Here is a 20,759-nt window from a genome sequence, read left to right on the forward strand (position 1 = left end):
GGCAGGAGACAGGCCGGTGAGTTTCTGGAGCCAAGGCAGTTGTCGTCTTCTGGTCTTCCGCTGCAGGGGTTTTCAGCTGGGCAGTCCTTCTTCTTGTTGCAGGAATCTAATCTTCTAGGGTTCAGGGTAGCCCTTAAATACTAAATTTAAGGGCGTGTTTAGGTCTGGGGGGTTAGTAGCCAATGGCTACTAGCCCTGAGGGTGGGTACACCCTCTTTGTGCCTCCTCCCAAGGGGAGGGGGTCACAATCCTAACCCTATTGGGGGAATCCTCCATCTGCAAGATGGAGGATTTCTAAAAGTTAGAGTCACCTCAGCTCAGGACACCTTAGGGGCTGTCCTGACTGGCCAGTGACTCCTCCTTGTTATTCTCATTATTTTCTCCGGCCTTGCCGCCAAAAGTGGGGCCTGGCCGGAGGGGGCGGGCAACTCCACTAGCTGGAGTGTCCTGCTGGGTTGGCACAAAGGAGGTGAGCCTTTGAGGCTCACCGCCAGGTGTGACAATTCCTGCCTGGGAGAGGTGTTAGCATCTCCACCCAGTGCAGGCTTTGTTACTGGCCTCAGAGTGACAAAGGCACTCTCCCCATGGGGCCAGCAACATGTCTCGGTTTGTGGCAGGCTGCTAGAACTAGTCAGCCTACACAGATAGTCGGTTAAGTTTCAGGGGGCACCTCTAAGGTGCCCTCTGTGGTGTATTTTACAATAAAATGTACACTGGCATCAGTGTGCATTTATTGTGCTGAGAAGTTTGATACCAAACTTCCCAGTTTTCAGTGTAGCCATTATGGTGCTGTGGAGTTCGTGTTTGACAGACTCCCAGACCATATACTCTTATGGCTACCCTGCACTTACAATGTCTAAGGTTTTGTTTAGACACTGTAGGGGTACCATGCTCATGCATTGGTACCCTCACCTATGGTATAGTGCACCCTGCCTTAGGGCTGTAAGGCCTGCTAGAGGGGTGTCTTACCTATACTGCATAGGCAGTGAGAGGCTGGCATGGCACCCTGAGGGGAGTGCCATGTCGACTTACTCGTTTTGTCCTCACTAGCACACACAAGCTGGTAAGCAGTGTGTCTGTGCTGAGTGAGAGGTCTCCAGGGTGGCATAAGACATGCTGCAGCCCTTAGAGACCTTCCTTGGCATCAGGGCCCTTGGTACTAGAAGTACCAGTTACAAGGGACTTATCTGGATGCCAGGGTCTGCCAATTGTGGATACAAAAGTACAGGTTAGGGAAAGAACACTGGTGCTGGGGCCTGGTTAGCAGGCCTCAGCACACTTTCAATTGTAAACATAGCGTCAGCAAAGGCAAAAAGTCAGGGGGCAACCATGCCAAGGAGGCATTTCCTTACACAACCCCCCCCCAAACGAAAGAGGATGAGACTAACCTTTCCCAAGAGAGTCTTCATTTTCTAAGTGGAAGAACCTGGAAAGGCCATCTGCATTGGCATGGGCAGTCCCAGGTCTGTGTTCCACTATAAAGTCCATTCCCTGTAGGGAGATGGACCACCTCAACAGTTTAGGATTTTCACCTTTCATTTGCATCAGCCATTTGAGAGGTCTGTGGTCAGTTTGAACTAGGAAGTGAGTCCCAAAGAGGTATGGTCTCAGCTTCTTCAGGGACCAGACCACAGCAAAGGCCTCCCTCTCAATGGCACTCCAACGCTGCTCCCTGGGGAGTAACCTCCTGCTAATGAAAGCAACAGGCTGGTCAAGGCCATCATCATTTGTTTGGGACAAAACTGCCCCTATCCCATGTTCAGAGGCATCAGTCTGCACAATGAACTGCTTAGAATAATCTGGAGCTTTGAGAACTGGTGCTGAGCACATTGCCTGTTTCAGGGTGTCAAAGGCCTGTTGGCAGTCCACAGTCCAGTTCACTTTCTTGGGCATTTTCTTGGAGGTGAGCTCAGTGAGGGCTGTCACAATGGATCCATATCCCTTCACAAACCTCCTGTAGTACCCAGTCAAGCCAAGGAATGCCCTGACTTGAGTCTGGGTTTTTGGAGCTACCCAGTCCAGAATAGTCTGGATCTTGGGTTGGAGTGGCTGAACTTGGCCTCCACCTACAAGGTGTCCCAAGTAAACCACAGTTCCCTGCCCTATCTGGCATTTGGATGCCTTGATAGAGAGGCCTGCAGATTGCAGAGCCTTCAAAACCTTCCTCAGGTGGACCAGGTGATCCTGCCAGGTGGAGCTAAAGACAGCAATATCATCAAGATAAGCTGTGCTAAAGGACTCCAAGCCAGCAAGGACTTGATTCACCAACCTTTGGAAGGTGGCAGGGGCATTCTTTAAACCAAAGGGCATAACAGTAAACTGATAATGCCCATCAGGTGTGGAGAATGCTGTCTTTTCTTTTGCTCCAGGTGCCATTTTTATTTGCCAGTACCCTGCTGTCAAGTCAAAGGTACTTAGAAATTTGGCAGCACCTAATTTATCAATGAGCTCATCAGCTCTTGGAATTGGATGAGCATCTGTCTTGGTGACAGAATTGAGCCCTCTGTAGTCCACACAAAACCTCATCTCTTTCTTTCCATCTGTGGTGTGAGGTTTGGGGACTAAGACCACTGGGCTAGCCCAGGGGCTGTCAGAGCGCTCAATGACTCCCAATTCCAGCATCTTGTGGACTTCCACCTTGATGCTTTCCTTAACATGGTCAGACTGTCTAAAGATTTTGTTCTTGACAGGCATGCTGTCTCCTGTGTCCACATCATGGGTACACAGGTGTGTCTGACCAGGGGTTAAGGAGAAGAGTTCAGGAAACTGTTGTAGGACTCTCCTACAATCAGCTTGCTGTTGGCCAGAGAGGGTGTCTGAGTAGATCACTCCATCTACTGTACCATCTTTTGGGTCTGATGACAGAAGATCAGGGAGAGGTTCACTCTCTGCCTCCTGATCCTCATCTGTTACCATCAACAGATTGACATCAGCCCTGTCGTGGAAGAGCTTAAGGCGGTTTACATGGATCACCCTTTTGGGGCTCCTGCTTGTGCCCAGGTCCACCAAGTAGGTGACCTGACTCTTCCTCTCTAGTACTGGGTAAGGGCCACTCCATTTGTCCTGGAGTGCCCTGGGAGCCACAGGCTCCAGAACCCAGACTTTCTGCCCTGGTTGGAACTCAACCAGTGCAGCCTTTTGGTCATACCAAAACTTCTGGAGCTGTTGGCTGGCCTCAAGGTTTTTGGTTGCCTTTTCCATGTACTCTGCCATTCTAGAGCGAAGGCCAAGTACATAGTCCACTATGTCCTGTTTAGGCTCATGGAGAGGTCTCTCCCAGCCTTCTTTAACAAGGGCAAGTGGTCCCCTTACAGGATGACCAAACAGAAGTTCAAAGGGTGAGAACCCTACTCCCTTCTGTGGTACCTCCCTGTAAGCGAAAAGCAGACATGGCAGGAGGACATCCCATCTCCTTTTGAGTTTTTCTGGGAGCCCCATGATCATGCCTTTTAATGTCTTGTTGAATCTCTCAACTAAGCCATTAGTTTGTGGATGGTAAGGTGTAGTGAATTTATAAGTCACTCCACACTCATTCCACATGTGCTTTAGGTATGCTGACATGAAGTTGGTACCTCTGTCAGACACCACCTCCTTAGGGAAACCCACTCTGGTAAAGATACCAATGAGGGCCTTGGCTACTGCAGGGGCAGTAGTCGACCTAAGGGGAATAGCTTCAGGATACCTGGTAGCATGATCCACTACTACCAGGATATACATATTTCCTGAGGCTGTGGGAGGTTCCAGTGGACCAACTATGTCCACACCCACTCTTTCAAAGGGCACCCCCACCACTGGAAGTGGAATGAGGGGGGCCTTTGGGTGCCCACCTGTCTTACCACTGGCTTGACAGGTGGGGCAGGAGAGGCAAAACTCCTTAACCATGTTGGACATATTGGGCCAGTAGAAGTGGTTGACTAACCTCTCCCACGTCTTGGTTTGTCCCAAATGTCCAGCAAGGGGAATGTCATGGGCCAATGTTAGGATGAACTCTCTGAACAGCTGAGGCACTACCACTCTCCTAGTGGCACCAGGTTTGGGGTCTCTGGCCTCAGTGTACAGGAGCCCATCTTCCCAATAGACCCTATGTGTTCCATTTTTCTTGCCTTTGGACTCTTCAGCAGCTTGCTGCCTAAGGCCTTCAAGAGAGGGACAGGTTTCTTGTCCCTTACACAGCTCTTCCCTTGAGGGTCCCCCTGGGCCTAAGAGCTCAACCTGATAAGGTTCAAGTTCCAAAGGCTCAGTTCCCTCAGAGGGCAGAACTTCTTCCTGAGAAGAGAGGTTCCCTTTCTTTTGCTGTGTTGCAGTTGGTTTCCCAACTGACTTTCCTGTTCTCTTGGTAGGCTGGGCCATTTTTCCAGACTCCAGCTCTACTTTTTCACCCTGTGCCTTGCATTGTGCTCTTGTTTTCACACACACCAGTTCAGGGATACCCAGCATGGCTGCATGGGTTTTTAGCTCTACCTCAGCCCATGCTGAGGACTCCAGGTCATTTCCAAGCAGACAGTCCACTGGGATATTTGAGGAGACCACCACCTGTTTCAGGCCATTGACCCCTCCCCATTCTAAAGTAACCATTGCCATGGGATGTACTTTTCTCTGATTGTCAGCGTTGGTGACTGTGTAAGTTTTTCCAGTCAGGTATTGGCCAGGGGAAACCAGTTTCTCTGTCACCATGGTGACACTGGCACCTGTATCCCTCAGGCCCTCTATTCTAGTCCCATTAATTAAGAGTTGCTGTCTGTATTTTTGCATGTTAGGCGGCCAGACAGCTAGTGTGGCTAAATCCACCCCACCCTCAGAAACTAGAGTAGCTTCAGTGTGGACCCTGATTTGCTCTGGGCACACTGTTGATCCCACTTGGAGACTAGCCATACCAGTGTTACCTGGATGGGAGTTTGGAGTGGAACCTTTCTTGGGACAGGCCTTGTCTCCAGTTTGGTGTCCATGCTGTTTACAGCTATGACACCAGGCCTTTTTGGGATCAAAGTTTTTACCCTTGTACCCATTGTTTTGTGAAGAGGCTCTGGGCCCACCCTCCTGTGCAGGTTTTTGGGGGCCTGTAGAAGACTCTTTACTATTTTTAGTTTTGGTTGTCTCATCACCCTTCTGCTGGGGAGTCTTTGTGACCCCTTTCTTTTGGTCACCCCCTGTTGAAGTCTTGGACACCCTTGTCTTGACCCAATGGTCCGCCTTCTTTCCCAATTCTTGGGGAGAAATTGGTCCTAGGTCTACCAGATGCTGATGCAGTTTATCATTGAAACAATTACTTAACAGGTGTTCTTTCACAAATAAATTGTACAGCCCATCATAATTACTTACACCACTGCCTTGAATCCAACCATCTAGTGTTTTCACTGAGTAGTCAACAAAGTCAACCCAGGTCTGGCTCGAGGATTTTTGAGCCCCCCTGAACCTAATCCTGTACTCCTCAGTGGAGAATCCAAAGCCCTCAATCAGGGTACCCTTCATGAGGTCATAAGATTCTGCATCTTGTCCAGAGAGTGTGAGGAGTCTATCCCTACACTTTCCTGTGAACATTTCCCAAAGGAGAGCACCCCAGTGAGATCTGTTCACTTTTCTGGTTACACAAGCCCTCTCAAAAGCTGTGAACCATTTGGTGATGTCATCACCATCTTCATATTTAGTTACAATCCCTTTGGGGATTTTCAACATGTCAGGAGAATCTCTGACCCTATTTATGTTGCTGCCACCATTGATGGGTCCTAGGCCCATCTCTTGTCTTTCCCTCTCTATGGCTAGGATCTGTCTTTCCAAAGCCAATCTTTTGGCCATCCTGGCTAACTGGATGTCCTCTTCACTGGAGTTATCCTCAGTGATTTCAGAGTTGTTGGTCCCTCCTGTGAGGGAACCAGCATCTCTGACTATTATTTGTGGAGTCAGGGCTTGAGAAGCCCTGCTCTCCCTAAGTAGGACTGGAGGGGGGGAATTTCCCTCCAAGTCACTATCTTCATCCTCTGAGTTGCCATCCTCAGAGGGGTTGGCCTTTTCAAACTCTGCCAAAAGCTCCTGGAGCTGTACTTTGGTAGGTTTGGGGCCCATTGCTATTTTCTTTAGTTTACAGAGTGACCTTAGCTCTCTCATCTGTAGATGGAGGTAAGGTGTGGTGTCGAGTTCCACCACATTCACATCTGTGCTAGACATTATGCTTCTAAAAGTTGGAATACTTTTTAAGAAACTAAAACTGGTTCTAGAATCTAATTCAAACTTTTACAAACTTTTAAACTCTAAAAGAAATGCTAAACAGGATCTAACACAAGGCCCTAGCAGGTCTTTTAAGAATTTAGAAAACTTTTCAAATTGCAAAAATCAATTTCTAATGACAATTTTGGAATTTGTCGTGTGATCAGGTATTGGCTGAGTAGTCCAGCAAATGCAAAGTCTTGTACCCCACCGCTGATCCACCAATGTAGGAAGTTGGCTCTGTATGTGCTATTTCAAAGTAAGGAATAGCATGCACAGAGTCCAAGGGTTCCCCTTAGAGGTAAAATAGTGGTAAAAATAGATAATACTAATGCTCTATTTTGTGGTAGTGTGGTCGAGCAGTAGGCTTATCCAAGGAGTAGTGTTAAGCATTTGTTGTACATACACAGAGACAATAAATGAGGTACACACACTCAGAGACAAATCCAGCCAATAGGTTTTTATATAGAAAAATATCTTTTCTTAGTTTATTTTAAGAACCACAGGTTCAAATTCTACATGTAATATTTCATTCGAAAGGTATTGCAGGTAAGTACTTTAGGAACTTCAAATCATCAAAATTGCATGTATACTTTTCAAGTTATTGACAAATAGCTGTTTTAAAAGTGGACACTTAGTGCAATTTTCACAGTTCCTAGGGGAGGTAAGTTTTGATTAGTTTTACCAGGTAAGTAAGACACTTACAGGGTTCAGTTCTTGGACCAAGGTAGCCCACCGTTGGGGGTTCAGAGCAACCCCAAAGTCACCACACCAGCAGCTCAGGGCCGGTCAGGTGCAGAGTTCAAAGTGGTGCCCAAAACACATAGGCTAGAATGGAGAGAAGGGGGTGCCCCGGTTCCGGTCTGCTTGCAGGTAAGTACCCGCGTCTTCGGAGGGCAGACCAGGGGGGTTTTGTAGGGCACCGGGGGGGACACGAGTCCACACAGAAATTTCACCCTCAGCGGCGCGGGGGCGGCCGGGTGCAGTGTAGAAACAAGCGTCGGGTTCGCAATGTTAGTCTATGAGAGATCTCGGGATCTCTTCAGCGCTGCAGGCAGGCAAGGGGGGGGTTCCTCGGGGAAACCTCCACTTGGGCAAGGGAGAGGGACTCCTGGGGGTCACTTCTCCAGTGAAAGTCCGGTCCTTCAGGTCCTGGGGGCTGCGGGTGCAGGGTCTCTCCCAGGCGTCGGGACTTTAGGTTCAAAGAGTCGCGGTCAGGGGAAGCCTCGGGATTCCCTCTGCAGGCGGCGCTGTGGGGGCTCAGGGGGGACAGGTTTTGGTACTCACAGTATCAGAGTAGTCCTGGGGTCCCTCCTGAGGTGTCGGGTCTCCACCAGCCGAGTCGGGGTCGCCGGGTGCAGTGTTGCAAGTCTCACGCTTCTTGCGGGGAGCTTGCAGGGTTCTTTAAAGCTGCTGGAAACAAAGTTGCAGCTTTTCTTGGAGCAGGTCCGCTGTCCTCGGGAGTTTCTTGTCTTTTCGAAGCAGGGGCAGTCCTCAGAGGATGTCGAGGTCGCTGGTCCCTTCGGAAGGCGTCGCTGGAGCAGGATCTTTGGAAGGCAGGAGACAGGCCGGTGAGTTTCTGGAGCCAAGGCAGTTGTCGTCTTCTGGTCTTCCGCTGCAGGGGTTTTCAGCTGGGCAGTCCTTCTTCTTGTTGCAGGAATCTAATCTTCTAGGGTTCAGGGTAGCCCTTAAATACTAAATTTAAGGGCGTGTTTAGGTCTGGGGGGTTAGTAGCCAATGGCTACTAGCCCTGAGGGTGGGTACACCCTCTTTGTGCCTCCTCCCAAGGGGAGGGGGTCACAATCCTAACCCTATTGGGGGAATCCTCCATCTGCAAGATGGAGGATTTCTAAAAGTTAGAGTCACCTCAGCTCAGGACACCTTAGGGGCTGTCCTGACTGGCCAGTGACTCCTCCTTGTTATTCTCATTATTTTCTCCGGCCTTGCCGCCAAAAGTGGGGCCTGGCCGGAGGGGGCGGGCAACTCCACTAGCTGGAGTGTCCTGCTGGGTTGGCACAAAGGAGGTGAGCCTTTGAGGCTCACCGCCAGGTGTGACAATTCCTGCCTGGGAGAGGTGTTAGCATCTCCACCCAGTGCAGGCTTTGTTACTGGCCTCAGAGTGACAAAGGCACTCTCCCCATGGGGCCAGCAACATGTCTCGGTTTGTGGCAGGCTGCTAGAACTAGTCAGCCTACACAGATAGTCGGTTAAGTTTCAGGGGGCACCTCTAAGGTGCCCTCTGTGGTGTATTTTACAATAAAATGTACACTGGCATCAGTGTGCATTTATTGTGCTGAGAAGTTTGATACCAAACTTCCCAGTTTTCAGTGTAGCCATTATGGTGCTGTGGAGTTCGTGTTTGACAGACTCCCAGACCATATACTCTTATGGCTACCCTGCACTTACAATGTCTAAGGTTTTGTTTAGACACTGTAGGGGTACCATGCTCATGCATTGGTACCCTCACCTATGGTATAGTGCACCCTGCCTTAGGGCTGTAAGGCCTGCTAGAGGGGTGTCTTACCTATACTGCATAGGCAGTGAGAGGCTGGCATGGCACCCTGAGGGGAGTGCCATGTCGACTTACTCGTTTTGTCCTCACTAGCACACACAAGCTGGTAAGCAGTGTGTCTGTGCTGAGTGAGAGGTCTCCAGGGTGGCATAAGACATGCTGCAGCCCTTAGAGACCTTCCTTGGCATCAGGGCCCTTGGTACTAGAAGTACCAGTTACAAGGGACTTATCTGGATGCCAGGGTCTGCCAATTGTGGATACAAAAGTACAGGTTAGGGAAAGAACACTGGTGCTGGGGCCTGGTTAGCAGGCCTCAGCACACTTTCAATTGTAAACATAGCGTCAGCAAAGGCAAAAAGTCAGGGGGCAACCATGCCAAGGAGGCATTTCCTTACAACCGCCTACAGCGAATATCCGTAGAAGAAAGAGCTGAAGAAAACAAAAAAACACCAAAGACCACTGAGAAAGTAGGTGAGCCGTGTGGGTGACTAACACTGCAGTCGAAGAATGCACAGACCGGGGGAGAGGGCTAGTATCGCCGAGGGAGATGGAAAGTACACCTTTTAGGTTCTTCCCCAAGTGTCATCATAAATTCAGCTAAAGAGACAACCATCAGGACTGCACCCTCTGCTTTCCAAGAGCCCACAGCATAGAGGCCTTCAAAGCCTGCGGCAAGTTCTTGCTGAAAACAAGTGAGAATCAGAGGCAGACCCTTTAAGCACTTTACACTAGGGTCTGATGCTGAAAGTGGTGGGGGGGGGGTGAGACCGGGGGTCAGGGTCATTATCACTGGAACGTAGCGGCCACCAAAAAAGCAAAAGAAGGAAGAACACTGAAAGTATTCCCAGGTAACATGTAAATCCCATTGATGCCAAGCCAAGCCGAAACCATCGGACCCTAAGCTATACAAGACTGCCTCCGCGCCGAAAACCTTATCCACCAAAGGGAAGTCAAAACAGAAGGAGCCCTACAGGTCTCAACACAAGCAGAGGATATCCCTCAGTTAAACACTTGAGGTCAAATGATGATCTAGAGAAGACAAAGGAGGTGGCCTTCGATGTCCTAACCCTGAAGAAAAGGCCGTCAACCGCACTTGACCATGGTGAAAGAGCAGTTGATGTTAATCGTAAAACAAGAGGCCTTGAGGCGGCGATCCTCCAGACGAGGATGTATTTTGATGCATGCCTCCTAGAATTTCTAATTCCTTCTAAGCCATCGGGGAAGATGAGCTGTTATGGGATTAGGGTTCGGGGTGGGAGAGCAGGGTTATCTTGAAGCACCTATTACACTTTGACAACAAGAAGGGGATCTTCCTAAATGCCGAAAGCATTAAGTGGCAAACCTCAAAGCAGACTCGCCAAAGGAGATAGAATGCTCATACAGATCAAGACAATCCCCACTGGGTGACATCGCCCCGTGCAAAGTGGTGGTCAAGAGGCTTAGGGCTGCTGACAAGTATGGGGTGCAACTTGAGGAGAAGGTGAAAACTTAATTTCTACTAGAGATTCTTCACAGAGCATGTGTCAGTTCCTCCCTCTTGTTACCAAGCATTCAAGATCAGGGAAAAGTGAAATTCAGGGAGCTGGTGCGCTGCAAGCCTATGACTGCAAGTTTGGAGGAAAAAAATATAAGCATTTATCCTGACTTGAGAAGAAGGGGCATATGTGTATACCCCTGCCTAGTCGACTGAGCTGTAAAAGCAAACTCTTTCTCCTGTTACAGGAGGAGCATCAGTATGGTCATGGACAAACTTCATAAGATAGGATTTCAAATTAAATGTAGAAAACACATCTCTGCGACCATAAAGGGAAACTATTTTCCCAGGGACAAGGATAAATAAAGGGAAGGCGAGGGCCTTTTCAACCATCAAGAGGATCCAGGCGATATCAGAAAAAGCTTGCATCAACCTGTGGGGCAGTCTCTGACAGTGAGGTGAATGGGGAAAATAATGGACATGATGGCCTTCTGCATCTCACTGATGACACTGGTTCAAATATGTGTCCAAAATCAATTACCACAAGCACCAGGGAGTTGGGATGATATAGGGGTTGTAACGAAAAAGGTAAAGGAGATAAGAGTGGAACGTGAATAACATAGCAGTGAGATTACGTTTATGCAACCACCTCCAATGGTGAACGACACCGCAGATGCATCCCATACATCATGTGGATCGGTCATGGGAGAGCTCAACATCAGGGGCTATGGAAAGCATAGGAAGCAGTCCACCACGTAATTGTGGTTTCGCTCAAGAAAGTAGCTTAAAGAGTGTTTCCAGAGTGGGACACACCAGAAAAATACAAAATGCCAAGACTTCACATCCAGGCACCCACACCACCACTCCCTGTGTAATGATCTGTTGATAGACCGAGCAAGGAAATTTGCATATACTTTTCCACCAGTTCCCCTAACACCTTTAGTGATAAACAAGAGCTTGTAGAAATGGCACAAGATAACATAACAATGCTACCAGCCACGCACAGTCTCCTCTTCATGCAGAGGGGCAGAGCCCATTGTCCTAAGCCAAACGGCATGCGCCTAGCAGCTTGGCTCCTGAGAATAGAGAGACATCCAGATCTTCCAAAACGTTTAATGCACATCTTAGAAGAAGCTAAAGTCCAAGCACGAGAAAATGCTACACGGCAAAATGTAGGAGATATGTTATTTGGTGAAAGATAGGGAACAGTTCCACATCAGAACAGAAGACACCACATTGGTCAGGTATCTAACATACCTACTAAACAGGAGTTTAACTTAAGCTTCAATAATGGTCCACCTGGCAGCAATAGTAGCCCCCATAAGAGGGCTTATAAGGAGAGGTTTGTTCACGACACAAGTGCTGAAAAATTTTGCTAGAGGAAGCAGAGAGGACCTCCCCCCTTAATTAGCACCAACCTCCATGTAGAACCTCAACCACATTCTGACGGAGCCCTTTGAACCGCTCAACAAAACAGAACTCAGGTTCTTAACCCTAAAGATCACCTTCTGAATGTCCGTCACATCAATATGCAGGGTAAATAAACAGCAAGCTCTAACTACCCAGGAGCCTAACCTGCAAATACACAAGTTTAGGGTGGGTATGCAAACCACAGCATTTCTTACCAAAAGCCATATCACAGTTTCACATGAGTCAGACCATGTAGTTACCAGAGTTCTTCCAGTAACCATAAATGTAAGCAGAAAAAACCCTACATACCCTATATGTGCAGTCATCTACTACTTAGAACAGTTCTTTGTATCCTTTGAAGTACAAACAAGGCCTCGCTGGTTACAAAGGTAAGACTGCATGATGTATAGGTAAACCAACCCAGATATTCCATAAGAAAAAAGGGAGCCATGTTCCCTTTTCTGGCAAATGTACCAACAAACAACATACGTATGCGGCCACTTCGTATTCCATTTGCGAATCATTACTGTGTGGACATTCAAGTCAAAAAAGAGTCACAGGTGGGTGAGAGAATACTGAAGCATTTGTTTGCAAGTTCAAGCTCTTTTCAACCCAACCTCCAAAAGTAAGTAAGGATACCACTACAAAGTCGGTGCACAGCATGTGAATCCAGAAAAGGTTCACAATCCAAAACCAAATGATTACTTACCAGTAAGAGTTGTTTTGCAGCCTGAAGAATTTTCTAAGTTCACATGTGACCCGCCCACCTCCTGAAGTAATGAGGTACAACAAAACAAGCAAACCATAACTATACAAAGATGCCAAGCAAAGACACCAGGAAACTGACAACAACAACGCAAGTTGCAAAGGAGAATAAAAGTATTTGGAGGTGGTGAACATATACAGGCTTCCAGGGCGCACGTCTGACATCACAAGGGGACTAACATACAAACAAATGAGAAAAGGACTATGGAAGTATTCTGGTCCCTACCACTAGATGGTGGCATAATACACAGCAGTTAAATCCAGAAAATTCTTCAAGTTCCAAAATTAATCCCACCGGCGAGTAACACTATAATTTCATAGATGCTTTCTGACTACCCCAGAGTGGCATTTAACATTGAGAACACAGCCACCCTCTGCAGGATACAGGGAAAAATGCCTGCTGGGACATCAGTAGTTGTGAACAGTATCCTGGTGCACAACTACTCCTCATAGAAGCTGCCGGTGTGTAATTCAAGGAAAGTGAAGACGTTGTGCTGGTGAAATATACACATAGGGAAAAGCTGAGTTTAGAGTCGGTAACACCCGTAAATGAAACAAGCTTCAAAGAATTGATACAAAGACATCATTCATTTGCGATACTGAGGACTATACATCAGTATTTACGTATAAAAGCTGGCCAAGTAGGTATTTATGAGAACAGTGGGGGTGCATTGTAGACCAAAATAGATAACAGTATTTTGGAAATCCCCTAAATCCATCTCTGCTTCAGTATACTTTATAAAATAATATCTTTGTTGTCACTTAAATATTTGTGCTATTAATACTTCATTGTTAAGTGTTCAGTGGGTCCATTGATGTTGCACCTGATTTCAATGTACACATAAAATCTTTTTTGTGTTGTATAATCTGCCTCCTGCAGTTGTTACATGTCTTTTATGTTGATGTACATGGAAAGATCACATTGTTCTGACTGCAGTAAGTATGACCTGGGTGGAAAACCTGATTTTAAAAAGGTTAATAATTGCACAACAGCAGCCAGGTAAGTGAGTGTGTGATGCATGTGTGGCTGTAGATATATAGATGCTCTGCATACTCCTGCCATCTAGTGTTGGGTCCAGATGTGTGCAAGTTGTTTTCTTTTGAAGAAAGTCTTTCGAGTCACAAGGTCGAGTGACTTTTCCTTTTAAGTGATACTGTGCATGGGCATTGACTTCATTGTTAGATTGATTTTCTCCGCCATCAGGTTCAGACATGTATGCTACCACTCCAAAACAAGACCGTTGTAGTTTCTTTCGGTCCTATCTTATTTACATAGGTATTGTTTTCAGTCACATTTTCTTCCTTGCACATTGAGCCACAACTGAACGTCGAGTCGACACAGGTTCGTCATCGAGAGCCTCACACCTTGGGCTGTTCCATCTTCATCTCTAGATCCTTCTGCCACATAATGACCTCCTGGTGATGGAAAGAACGCCATTCATATTTTGCCCGCATTGCCACACAAAATACCCCAGGACAGACTCCCACTAGGTCTGTAATCTTTGTCTTTCCCCTGAGCATAGGAAGCCTGACTGTGAAGCCTGTCTAGCTTTTCAGTCGAAGAAGACACTTAGCGATCATAGAGCGTACTGCCTCAAAATGCAACACAAATTGACCAACGACGATCCAGACTTCTTTAAGCAACAGGATGTTGAAGAGGAACTCCATCTAGAGGCTTCGGTTGATGAAGAAGAGGCCCTTTCCATTGAGGTAAACTCTCAATCTGATTTAAAATTCAACATCTCCAGCAAACTGGCACAGTGAGTATCCCCTCCCCCACCTCAAGTCAAAACCACCAAAAGACTCGCGACTCCGGAACAAGAGGCCCTCAGTCCATCACTGCCTGTAGACCATAGTTGGTGCTGAGAATCCAGTTTGACTGCCCCGCCCTTCAGCTCAGTGCCAAAACTGCACTCTAAGTCGACCGCTTTCGTGCCGACAACCTACTCCATTCCCTTCCCCCAGGGTCAGCACATTCTGCGGCGTCGACACATTTGGCGCCGAACAAAAAGCTTGGTTCTGAAACCAAAAATTCCAAATTTGTGCCTAAAAAGACTGCTGAAATGGCTGTGGAACCTATTCTCCACAAAATGTAGGCAAGATTGGACTCAAAGCAAAAGCACATCCAGATCCAACCAAAGACTGGAAGGATATTAGCTAAGCTACCTCTGCCGCAGCCTTCCAAGAGGCAACTCTCTTTTCAGGAGTCCTTGGACATACCCATTCCATCCAAAAGGAAGAAGTCTGACAAGGCCACCAATCCTTTGCTGCCAACTCCGCCTTCTCCTACCCTGCCAAAGCTGCCTCCACCACCTATACCAGACATGCCTCGTTCACCGCATTCTGACATTGAGCTGACATTGAGCCATTGAAGATCTCTCCTCAAGGCTCTCCTGCATATGACCACTGGATTACCTGACCCAGCAGATGACTCCTTGCATGTGCCCCGAAGACACTGACCCCTGAGAAACCTACGATGCGGATCCAACAGGAGACGGACCCAGACCTGCACACAGCGTGCTCTTCACCCCCTTATGACTCAACACCGTATCACAAGCTTGTAGCGACGGTTTACACAAAAAACCTCTAGAGTAGGAAATCTTGTTTGAATCACTCTGGTCCACCCACAGAGGCACACAATATTTGCCAGTGCTAAAGGACATGCTTTGCAATACAGAGGATATTTTTAAAGACCAAGTTATCACCCCTAGGACTCCCCCTCTGACCCAGGATACATAAGGAGACAAGTACCACTGACTCCCTTGTGGTAACAAGTGCCAGAAAGCAGGCTAACTCACAGGCTCCAGGAGGTACCCCTCCGCCTGACGAGGAAAGTAAAAAGATTGAAGCGGCAGTCAAACGGGTTGCTGCACAATCGGCTAGCCAGTGGTGCATTGCCAATTCCATGGGGCTTTTAGTATGCTACGACCGTGCTCACTGGAATGAGTTGGAGGAACTCCTCCAGCATCTCCCAGATGAGCACAGGAAAAGGGGACAGGAATTAGTGACAGAAGGGAAGCTAGTTTCAAACCCTTTCATTAGATGTACATTCGACTGCTGACACTGTAGACAGGTGTATCAACACAAGCGTACTCCTCCGTGCATGGCTGGGTATCTCCGGCTTTAAGCCCGATGTTCAGTAGAACATTCTTAACTCCCTCTTTGATAAGGAACATTTCTATGGCCCACAAGTGGGTAAGACATTGGAAAAGATCAAAAAGGATATAAAAACAGCTAAGTCCAAGGGAGCACTTCAGACTCCTGCTTCTAGAGTATCCTTTTGTTGCTCCACCTAACGTGGTGGTTCAAAAACCACCACTCCTAAACCTTTCACCTCTTATCAGCGTGGCAGAGTCAGTACTATCCCACTAAGGCCTACTGTAGGGGCTGTATAGAGAGAACAACTTAAAGGCAAAGGGCAAGAGTACTTCCCCCACATGGTGCCATCACCAGTAGTAAGCAGTGACTCCCTTTCCATCCCCCCCCCAACCCCCATCACACTATGCCTGTCGGAGGATGCCAACAACATTTTTCCCAATCAAGCAACAAATAACAGACCAGTAGGTATTGGACATTATCCAACATGTCTTTTGTCTGGAGCTCATTACCACACCTCCTAAAATTCCATCTCGCACTCATCGGCTCTCCTTGGAACATCAAACATTATCCAAAAGGAGGTCCAAGGACTCCTTTTCGAAGAAGCAATAGAACCCATCCCACTCCAACACCAAGGTCTGGGTGTATGCTCTCCATACTTCCTCAGACCCAACAAGGATGGTACTCTCATATCACTTCCACATGGTCACTCTACACCATGTTATTCTACTACTTCAACAGTGTGACTTTATGTGTACTCTAAATCTCAAAGATGCATCCATTCACATATCAAACCACCCAGCCCATTGCAAATTTTTCAGGTTTGTGATGGACGCAAAACACCACCAATTCAAAGTCATCCCATTCAGGGTCAGAACTCCACCATGGGTTTTTACCAAATGATTAGCAGTAGTAGCAGCCCATCTCTGCAGACAACAAGTTCACTTCTTTCCCTATATAGAGAACTGGCTTATAGAAGACACATCCCACAATCAATGTCAACAGAGCACCGAAGTAACAATAAACTTACTTCACAGCCTGGGATTTACAATCAGTCTTCCCAAATCCAACCTGCAACTTCTCCAGATAGAACCATATTTAGGTGTAATTCTTGACACACAAAGCGGGATAACTTATCCCAATTCCACCAGAGTTCAGACTTTTCAGACCCTATTGCCTCTCTTCAAATGAACCAGCAGATACTAGTGAAGACAGTCATGCGTCTTCTAGGGATGATGGCTTCCTCTATCGCTATAATACCCCAAGCCCGTCTACACATGCGTCTGTTGCAGCAATGTCTAACTCGTCAATGGTCTCAGTCGTAGGGTCACTTACAAGATTTAGTGTTGTAGACCGCCTAACTTAATAATACCCTGCATAAAAAAAGTCAAAAGCAGGAAGCAGATCCTTCTCCCCCTTGGCCCCTGTATATTGGAATGAACTTCACTACGACATTTGAACACGCACATACCATTTTCAATTCAGGAAAACGCTTAAAACAGTTGTTCTAATTGTATCTCGCCTGTGGGTTACCGAAGATGAGCCGAGATACCCCTGGTGGGAGGGAGTGGGGGATTTGCATGCAATATCAAATTAATTTAACATAATAATTGTGAAATCCCAATAACATGTTGAAGCGGCAGCCTCTTCTGGACCCTGTTTCCCAGATAACTCACAACAGATGCCTCACCCACGGGATGGGGTACACATCTGCACTTTCTCACGATACAGGGTATGTGGGACACCAGGGTCTGCATATCAACTTTGTCAAGCTTCAAGCAGTTCACTTAGCCTTGAAAGCTTTCCTGCCTCACCTAATTCACAAGATTGTACTAGTCCAGACAGACAATATAACATCCATGTATTATCTACAAAAAAAGGGGGAGGGGCTGGGGGGTTCGCTGCAATTTTCACAGGTGTCACAAATCATCTGCTAAGCAGGATGCAACAAGAAGTCCACAAATGGGAACTCCACGCACTAATCCTACTTCAGTACTTCTACAGATGGGTTTGGGTTCCGTCACATAGAGTTTTTGCAGCTGCAGAAAATGCAAAATGCCCAAACTTCGCAACCAGCTTCCCACACAGACTACCCAAGGGCAACACACTATGGATGAGTTGGTCAGGGATATTTGCCTACACTTTTCCTCCTCTCCCGCTCCTTCCCTTTGTTAGGAAGCTCAGGAAAACACCTCTCACAATGATCCTCGTCGCTCCCACAGGGGATTGCCAGTCCTGGTTCACAATACTACTGGACCTCTCCGTAGTTCCTCATGTGAAGCTCCCCAACAGGCAGGACCTTCTCATTCAGAATCATGGAGGAATCGGGCACCTAGATCCCAATCCTCTGAACCTACCAATTTGGCTCCTGAGATCATAGAGTTCAGTTACTTAAATTTGCCAAAAGAAGTACAGACATTCTTAAAGAAGCACATACACCTACCACTAGGACTTGCTATACAGCAAAGTGGAAAATCTTTGTCTGGTACTGTCACTCAAAAGAAATCAACCCTTTTACAGCCACTACACAAAACATTGCCTGTTACCTTCTCCATTTGCATTAGCATTCACATCTGTAAGATTACATCTTGCTGCAATGGCTGCTTATCTACAAAATAAGCAACCCCTGTCTTTGTTCAAAGTTCCAGTGATTAAAGCCTTCATGGAGGGGCTCAAAAGAGTTATTCCATTAAGGGTTCCACCCGCACCCTCACGGAATCTTAATATTGGTCTCACAAGGCTCATGGGCCCTCCATTTTAACCCCTACACGCAGGCCCCCTTAAATTCCTTTCTTAAAACGTGGCATTTTAGTCAACATCAATTCACTTAGACGTGTTAGTGAGCTCCAGGCTCCAACCTTGGAAGAACCTTTTTTTTCCAAATACATGTGGGATAAAGTGGTTCTACACACACTAAATTCCTTCCTAAAGTGCAGTTTCACCTCAACCAATCGAGTTACCAGTTGTTGCACCTGGCCCTTTTTGCAGGGTCATCCCCAATCTTTTTTCCTACTTCCTTCTAATTTTTCTGACCCGTTTTTGTTGGCTTTAGGACTCTAGTCACTTTACCACTGCTAAACAGTGCTAAAGTACATATGCTGTCGCTATAAATTGAACTGTTGATTGGTTTATCCATGATTGACATATTTGATTTACTGGTAAGTCCCTAGTAAAGTGCACTAGAGCTGCCCAGGGCCTGTAAATCAAATGCTACTAGTCGGCCTGCAGCACTGATTGTGCCACCCACATAAGTCGCCCTGTAAACGTGGCTCAGACCTGCTACTGCAGTGTCTGTGTGTGCAGTTTTAAATTGCCAATTCAACTTGGCAAGTGTACCTACACTTGCCAGGCCCAAACCTTCCCTTTTGGTGCATGTAAGGCACTCCTAAGGTGGGTCCTAGGTAGCCCCATGGGCAGGGTGCAATGTATTTAAAAGGTAAGACATGTACTGGTGTGTTTTATATGTCCTAACAGTGAAATACTGCCAAATTCAGGATTCATTGTTGCAAGGCCCATCTCCCTCATAGGTTAACATGGGGGCTGCCTTCAAATAACTTTAAAGTGCAGATTTCCTTTGAGGGCAGATAGAAATATGGAGTTTGAGATCTCTGAGCTCACAATTTAAAAATACATATTTTAGTGAAGTTGGTTTTTAGACTGTGAGTTTGAAAATGCCACTTGTAGAAAGTAGGCATTTTCTTTCTTAAACCATTCTGTGACTCTACCTGTTTGTGGATTTCCCACCTGGGTCAGTTTTACAGTTGGGCTGTTCACACCTATCCTCTAGACAGTGACACAAAGGGAGCAGGGGTGTAGCCTGCATATCCTGATGAGGCCTGGACAAGGAAGGAGCTTGCAAACACTTGAGACTTTGCTTTCAAAGGCAGAACTGGGTATAATAAGACCCAAAACCCCAGAATTTTAGAATCTTTCTGGAATCAAGAGGAGCCTCTGCCAAGGAGAAGAGCTGGAGAAGGAGTACTGTCTCTTTGCTGTGTTGCTTTGCTGGACTGACCTGCAGTTGCTGCTTCTGCTGGAAAGAGTGCAAAAGGTGAACTTTGCTGTGTGTCCTGCTTCAGAAAGTTCTCCAAGGGCTTGGAATACAGCTTGCCTCCTGTTGGAAGTCATAGGGACACCAAATACTTCAGTTTCCTCGACCTGCAGCACTGGTAACTGTGTGTTCAAGAGGAGAAACCACTGCTGCGTCACCAACAAAACTGCTGGCCCGCACCGTGACCTGCCGATGCTGCACTGCCCTGCTTCGCACCACGATCCTGGTCTCACAGACTCTGTCATCGGATGACTTCACTGAGCCTGCTCGCACCGTAACCTGTGGGTCCTGCACTCCGGAATCGCCTGCTAACACCACAGCCTGGGCCTCCTCGACACAACCGCTCCTGCTGACACCAGCGCCACTGTCTGCACCGTGGCCTGTGGACACCGCTCGTGAGGAGCACGAAGCACCGTCCCGTACCGCAGTCCCGGTCCACCGACGCCAGCACCATTGACTCCAGTGTCATCACCAGGCATCCCTGCCTGCACAGTGGCCGGTGGACACCGCTCATGAGGGTCACAAAGCACCATCCAGCACCGCTGGCTTGGGCCTACCGATGACAGTGCTTCAGCAACAACAACGCTGCTGCCTGCACTGTGACCTCTGGACACCGCATGTTGCTCCTCCCTGCTTAACAACGCAACCCTGGTCTCACTGGCGCTACTGGACGTCGTCACCAAGTCGCTGCCTGCACCATGACCTGTGGGCACCACACATTGCATCATCCTGCTTTGCACCGCAGCCCCAACGCCATCCACACCTCTGCTCCTGACTTCATCAGCCTGGAGTTCGATCCGCAACGTGTGTGACCTGAGGGGCCCGATGACTCCGGAACCGACACCGCAACGCCAGCGACGCCGCTCTCCGGAGCTCACCGCGAGGATCACGATGCCCTGCGAATCCAAGGTATTGTTTGTGGGTCTTCCCGACAACGTAGCTGGCCCGCGATGCCGCGGCTGGCCTGAACTGTTGGTTTTGTTGATCATGATGCCCTGATAGCCTCCAAGTGGAGCTATCGTCTTCAAGGAACTGTATTTGTAAGATAAATCTTACAAAATTCATATCTATATCACTGTATGTTGGATTGTTACCGTTTTGATCTTGTTTTATCCAGATAAATACTGGCTATTTTTCTAAAACTGGTGTGGTGTCCTTTTGTAGTGTTTTCAATGTATTACTCTGTGTCATGTGCAAGCGCTTTACACATTGCTTCTGAGATCAGCCTGATGGCTCGTGCAAGCTACCAA

The 20,759-nt window shown here is 47.5% G+C and overlaps 1 long non-coding RNA gene across 1 annotated transcript in view; it reads left to right on the plus strand.

Moving 5' to 3' along the window:
• Positions 1-13,233, plus strand: part of LOC138303505 (uncharacterized) — a 1,082,407-nt gene extending 1,069,174 nt beyond the window's left edge. Inside the window, exon 2 of the long non-coding RNA XR_011205405.1 lies at positions 10,610-13,233. This is a non-coding gene — a long non-coding RNA (uncharacterized lncRNA). The remainder of the gene's footprint in view (positions 1-10,609) is intronic.
• Positions 13,234-20,759: the final 7,526 nt, after the last annotated feature.

This window comes from Pleurodeles waltl, chromosome 7 (assembly GCF_031143425.1).
Source record: "Pleurodeles waltl isolate 20211129_DDA chromosome 7, aPleWal1.hap1.20221129, whole genome shotgun sequence".
Classification (NCBI taxonomy): Eukaryota; Metazoa; Chordata; class Amphibia; order Caudata; family Salamandridae; genus Pleurodeles; species Pleurodeles waltl.